Genomic DNA, 6,861 nt, shown 5'->3' with positions numbered 1-6,861 from the left:
AGCTGAAACGAAACAACACAATGAATGAGATCTTCAACGAGCTCCTCCTTGAACTCGGTTGCGTCACCTGCATGATATCATCGGCACCTGCAAGCTGGTTCTGGAAGTATCTGTGAGTCATGGGGACTCAGCAATCTCACACCCTTGCGATCAAGACTATTTAAGCTTATAGGTAGGAAAAAAAGGTATGAGGTGGAGCTGCAGCAAGCACTAGCATATATGGTGGCTAACATACGCAAATGAGAGCGAGAAGAGAAGGCAAAGCACATTTGAGAAACTATGATCAAGAAGTGATCCTAGAACAACCTACGTCAAGCATAACTCCAACACCGTGTTGACTTCCCGGACTCCGCCTGAAAGAGACCATCACGGTTACACAAGCGGTTGATGCGTTTAACTTAAGTTAAGTTTCAGGTTTTCTACAACCGGACATTAACAAGTTCCCATCTGCCGATAACTGCGGGCACGACATTCAAAAGTTCAAACCCTGCAGGGGTGTCCCAACTTAGCCCATCACAAGCTCTCATGGTTAACGAAGGATATTCCTTCTCCCAGGAAGACCCGATCAGACTCGGAATCCCGGTTACAAGACATTTCGACAATGGTAAAACAAGACCAGCAAAGCCACCCGAATGTGCCAACAAATCCCGATAGGATCTGCACATATCTCGTTCTCAGGGCACACCGGATTGTCCAAGGTTCCGGTAGGCCAGCCCAGAGTTGCCCCTGGTGGCCACCAGCAGCTGACAGGTTGGACCAACACTCAGAGGAGCACTGGCCCGGGGGTTTAAATAAAGATGGCCCTTGAGTCTGTAGAACCCAAGGGAAAGAAAAGGCTAGGTGGCGAATGGTAAAACCAATGTTGGGCCTTGCTGGAGGAGTTTTATTCAAGGCGAACTGTCAAGGGGTTCCCATTATAACCCAACCGTGTAAGGAACGCAAAATCAAGGAACATAACACCGGTATGATGGAAACTAGGGCGGCAAGAGTGGAACAAAACACCAGGCATAAGGCCGAGCCTTCTACCCTTTACCAAGTATATAGATGCATTAAGTAAATAAGATATATTGTGATATCCCAACAAAATATCCATGTTCAACAAGGAACAAACTTCAATCTTCACCTGCAACTAGAAATGCTATAAGAGGGGTTGAGCAAAGCGGTAACATAGCCAAACAACGGTTTGCTAGGACAAGGTGGGTTAGAGGCTTGACATGGCAATATGGGAGGCATGATAAGCAGGAGGTAGGTATCGTAGCATAGACATAGCAAAAGAGCGAGCAACTAGCAATCAAAGATAGAAGTGATTTCGAGGGTATGGTCATCTTGCCTGAGATCCCGCAAGGAAGAAGAACGACTCCATGAGGAAGACAAACGGACGTAGTCGAACGGATCCTCACAAACGCGACGTTACCGGATTACCGAGAAGAAGTACACCGGAAAGAAAGCAAACAACATAGTAAACAACCACCAAATAAACATGGCACGATGCACAATCAAGTATGATGCATGTCTGGTTTAATGAATCATGGCATGGTAAAATGCACAAACAATCCTACAAATTAATTGGAGCTCAACATGCAACTCCGTTGCATATTGACGAAACACCACATTCAAGTTATTTAGTTCGATCTCGTTTATGTACCCAACAATATTAAATGTTGTTAGCATGGCAAGAGGTGAAGCATAATGGAACTATCTATCTAGGCAAGTTTAAATGAGGCCGGAACAACAAAACAACAAGTCCGGAAAAATCCTCATGAGCATATTATAGATTTGGTACTGTTCTGCCCTAAACACAATTTTAGAGTTGTTAAACATGCAAGGTGAAGCCACCATGTTAAACTAGGCATTTTTCCACCCCATTTACATATAAAGTTTATTAAATTCGGAGTTACGATTATTTAGTTATGAATTAAATCATTTTAGCAAGTTATTTAAGCAAATTTAAACAAACATCATTTTAAACATTTTAAACATAGATGAAAGTTGCATATTTTGAAACTAGACAAGATTCTAAACATTTTTCATATATGATGTTTTTACAAATGATGCACGGTTGTGGCATTATGATATGCATGGAACTTAGGGGTTTTTCTGCAAATTTGTAAAACTTGGGGTAATTGGACAAAATTGCGGGGCACAGGAAAAAATAAATATGGGCCGAATCTGAGCTATCGGGCCAAACATTATCGGGCTTTAGGTGCTTCTCACCTCATGGGCTCACGGCCCAGTCAGGGAGAGGCTTGGCAGGCCGGTTGAGGAGGAGTGCGCTGGGCCTGGTGATCTGGAGGCAGACGCGCGGTCAACGGGCGCTCGTTGTCTCCATACGCACAGGAGGAGGACGAGGCAAGGGCCGCGGGGAGGTGGAGTTCACCGGCGCTGGTGGACTTGGGCGACGCAGACGGCGTGGAGACGAACGGATCCTGGTGGAGCCTCGCCGGAATGAAGGAGGAGCAGCGGCGCGGGACGCAGAGGAGGGTCAACGCGGGCAGAGCTCAGTCGACAGCCGCGCTCGCTGCTGCTGCTTGATGCAGCCAACGGCGAGGAGATGAAGCAGGGGCGCGAGGTTCAGAGCTGCGCGGCGGCAGGGACGAGCGGGTCCTGGTGCGGGGCGTCGCCGGCAGGAACCGGCCGGGAACGGGCCAGGGTGGCGGAGGAAGGTGACGACAGGGTCGGGGCACGTCTCGTGGTCCTGCTGGAAGCAGAGGAAGCAGAGGAACGGCGTGGCAATGGCGCAAGCTCCCGGCGACGGGGTGGGGCCTGCTCCGGCGAGATGCAAGCAGAGGAGGCGGAGGTCGTGTGGTGCGGGAGTAGCATCACGCGGCGACGTGGGTCGACGTCCTCTTGGACGGCTGGACCGAGGGTGCTTGGAGTTCCCGATCTGCACGGGGACGAGGAGGTGGCATGCGAGACGATGGAGCTCGTGCTCCTGGACAATGGGAGGCTCGGGGCTTGAGCAGGGGAGGCTGCGCGCAAAACCAGGGATCTGGTTGGAGGCTGCGAGGGGATTTGGGCAGGTGGATGGCTGCAGCGATCTGGTTGGGTGGAGGTGGATCGGGAGGATTCCGATGGGGATGGTGAGTGGGTGGCGGCGGCGAAGACGAGAGGGATGGATGGGACATCCTAGGATCTAGGGTTGGACCAAATATATACATCGGGTGAAATAGGTTAGGGGCTAATCCGTCCCTCCGATCGTAATCGGACGGTCGGGAAAAATAGGCTAGGGAGCCCAAATAAGAAAACGGAGACGTTTTGTAGATGTTTGGGGATAATCCGGACACAACGGTGACGACTGCCCGGGTCGGGTCCGGGGAAGTTTCGGACGCGCACGTGAGGAGGGCCGTGGGCTGACGAGAGAGGTTAGGTTAGGCCTGGCGGTAAGCAGTGGACTGTGTAGACGACGGCCTCAAGCTGAGAGAAGAGAAGAGAGAGAGAGAGAGAGAGAGAGAGAGACCCGACGACTGTTTCCGGAGAGTGAAAACGTCCGACGTTAGACCGGCTATAATGCCGCTATAGTTTAACGGTTGGGCTATCAAACGAACTGTGAATGCGATGAAACTTGACAGGCGGTTTATCTACACTACAATAAGACCGCACGCCAACTTTCAACCCAATCCGAGAACATTTTCCGGCCACTTATAAAATACTATTTCGGACATGCCGCGGGGGCGTGCAAGTGAGTCTGGCCTCAGAACGGACAACAGACGGAACGAGGAGACCCGGACAGATGCAAGTTTTGAAAACATGATGATGCAATGCACATGATGACAAGACAAGATGCAACACGCAAGCGAATGACATGGCAACGACAGCGAATAACTGGAAGACACCTGGCGTAACGGTCTCGGGGCGTCACATAGAGATCATAGTTTCTTATGACATGCTTGATTAGCTATGAGTTATAATGGTTTACCTTGCGTGCCAACATGCTATTAAAATGGTTGTGATGTGGTATGATAGGGTGGTATCCTCCTCTGAATGATTTAAGTGACTTGACTTGGCGCATGTCCACGCATGTAGTTGAAAAAAAATCAACATAGCCTTCACGATATTTATGTTCATGGTGGATTATATCCTACTCATGCTTGCATTCGGTGTTGATTAATTTTAATGCATGTTCATGACTGTTGTCGCCCTCTAGCTGGTCGCTTCCCAGTGTTTTGCTAGCCTTCACCTGTACTAAGCGGGAATACTGCTTGTGCATCCAATCCCTTAAACCCCAAAGTTATTCCACATGAGTCCACTATAGCTACCTATATACGGTATCTACCTGTCGTTCCAAGTAAATTTGTATGTGCCAAACTCTAAACCTTCAAATAAATATCCTGTTTTGTATGCTCGAATAGCTCATGTATCAACTAGGGTAGTCTGTATCTTTCATGTTAGGCGGGTTATTCTCAAGAGGAGTGGACTCCGCTCCTCACTCACGAGATAAATGGCTGGTCACCGGGATGCCCAGTCCCATACTTTATGCAAACTAAATCAAAATAATTGCAAATAAAACTCCCCCTAGGACTCTTATTAGTTGGAGGCACTCGTTGTTTCGAGCAAGCCACGGATTGATGCTTGTTGGTGGAAGGAGGAGTATAAACTTTACCATTCTGTTTGGAACCGCCTATAATGTGTGTAGTATGGAAAATATCGCCATCTCTTGGTTGTTATGTTGACAATGAAAGTATACCGCTCAAAATATTATTCACCTCTGTTTTAAAACCGAGCTCTGGCACCTCTACAAATCCCTGCTCCCCTCTGCGAAGGGCCTATCTATTTACTTTTATGCTGAGTCATCATCCTCTTATTAAAAAGCACCAATTGGAGAGCACCGCTGTCATTTGCATTCATTATTGTTAGTTTACATTGAGTATGACTTGACTGGATCTCTTTTACCATGAATTACAATGTCTAGTCAGTCCTTGGTCTTTAAAGGTGCTCTGCATTTATGTTTTGTGGTGTCAGAAAGGGCTAGCGAGATACCATCTTGTTATATCATATTATGATTGTTTTGAGAAAGTGTTGTCATCCGAGATTTATTATTATTGCTCGCTAGTTGATTATGCCATTGATATGAGTAAACTTGAGACCTATGCATTATTGCAAATGTGAGTAGCCTCCTACTGGATTGATACCTTGGTTCTCAAAAACTGAGGGAAATACTTACGCTACTTTGCTACATCATCCCTTCCTCTTCGGGGAAAAACAACGCAGTGCTCAAGAGGCAGCACCCAGCGGTAGTACCGCATGTGGGTCCTCAGCCGCAGTACCGTTGTGGTAGCAAGCTCCTACTGCATCGACTCGAGGGGGTCGCCTCTCGTGTCGGATTGTGCGTCACTAAGCAGCGGCAGTAGAAGCGGTAGTACCGCCCTACCACCGCGGCAGTACCGCACTGGGTCTGACTCCTGCTCATACGCCAGCCCTCCCAGACTGCACGGCAGTACCGCGAGGGGGAGCGGTAGTACCGCTGGTCCCAGCGGTGGTACTGCCGCCCTCTGCGGGGCTGTTTTAGGGGGTAACTGTTGGATTGTTCCCCCTCTATAAAAGGGGGTCTTCTTCTTCAACGTTGACTTACCTCTTCCCCCAAACTCCATTAATGCTCCAAGCTCCATTTTCACCCGATCTTTCTCCCTAGCCAATCAAACTTGTTGATTTGCTCGGTATTGGTTGAGAAGGCCCCGATCTACACTTCCACCAAGAGAAATTTGATTCCCCCACTAATCCATAGCGGATCTTGTTACTCTTGGGTGTTTGAGCACCCTAGAAGGTTGAGGTCACCACAGAGCCAGTCTATTGTGGTGAAACTTCGTGGTGTTGTTGGGAGCCTCCGATTAAGTTGTGGATATTGCCCCAACCTTGTCTGTAAAGGTCCGGTCGCCGCCTCCAAGGGCACCAATAGTGGAATCCCGACATTTCGCATTGTGTGAGGGCGTGAATACGGTGGCCCTAGTGGCTTCTTGGGGAGCATTGTGCCTCCACACCGCTCCAACAGAGACGTACTTCCCCTCAAAAGGAAGGAAATTCAGTAACACATCCTCGTCTTCACCGGCTCCACTCTTGGTTATCTCGTACCTTACTTGTGCAAGTTTATTTGTGTTACTTCCCTTGCTTGCTTGTGTGCTTGTTGTTGTTGCATCATATAGGTTGCTCACCTAGTTGCACATCTAGACAACCTACTTTGATGCAAAGTTTAATTTGATAAAGAAAAGCTAAAAATTGTTAGTTGCCTATTCACCCCTCCCCCCTCTAGTCAACTATATCGATCCTTTCAACGTCCACAACTTCGACTACTTCATCGACCTCTCCATTGACACTATGTGTGGGAACTCCAAGACCACCTCGGAGAAAGCCATCGTCGAGACAACTTTGACCTATTCAACTGGAGGGTGTGATTTGTTCATTCTCTAACCGTTTAATGCATAGTGCTTATGAGCTTCATAGTTTTGCTTGGTATTACTATATGAGTACTTCAGAGTAGGCTGTTAATCTTGTCAGCAATGTCATTATGTATTTGACTGGTAGCATTTTTAATTGAAAATGATAAGTACTAAACGTCGGGTACGAGCACATGGCAACTCTGAATATTTTTCGCGACAAGTTTAGTGACGCGAGGATGACAAGTTAGTTGACAAGGAGAGAAGCTTTCTGCCAAAAAAATAAACTAAAGCAGAAAAGTTGTCATGCTTAGCAACTAAAGTTGGCATCCTCACGTCACTAAACTTACTGTTGAAAACGTTCTGAATTGCCATGTTCTTCGTCCCGAACATTCAATACTTATCAGATTCTTTTTTAATCTACCGATGCCGTAGTGAACAGGATTTTCTTTTTAACAAAAAATGAGATAATTGGAAGCACCCTTTGGTGGAC

Source organism: Triticum urartu, chromosome 4A (genome assembly GCF_056163025.1).
Source record: "Triticum urartu cultivar PI428250 chromosome 4A, HENAU_Tu73, whole genome shotgun sequence".
Classification (NCBI taxonomy): Eukaryota; Viridiplantae; Streptophyta; class Magnoliopsida; order Poales; family Poaceae; genus Triticum; species Triticum urartu.
The sequence above is the reverse complement of the archived record's forward strand: the minus strand, read 5'-3'. Positions refer to the sequence as shown.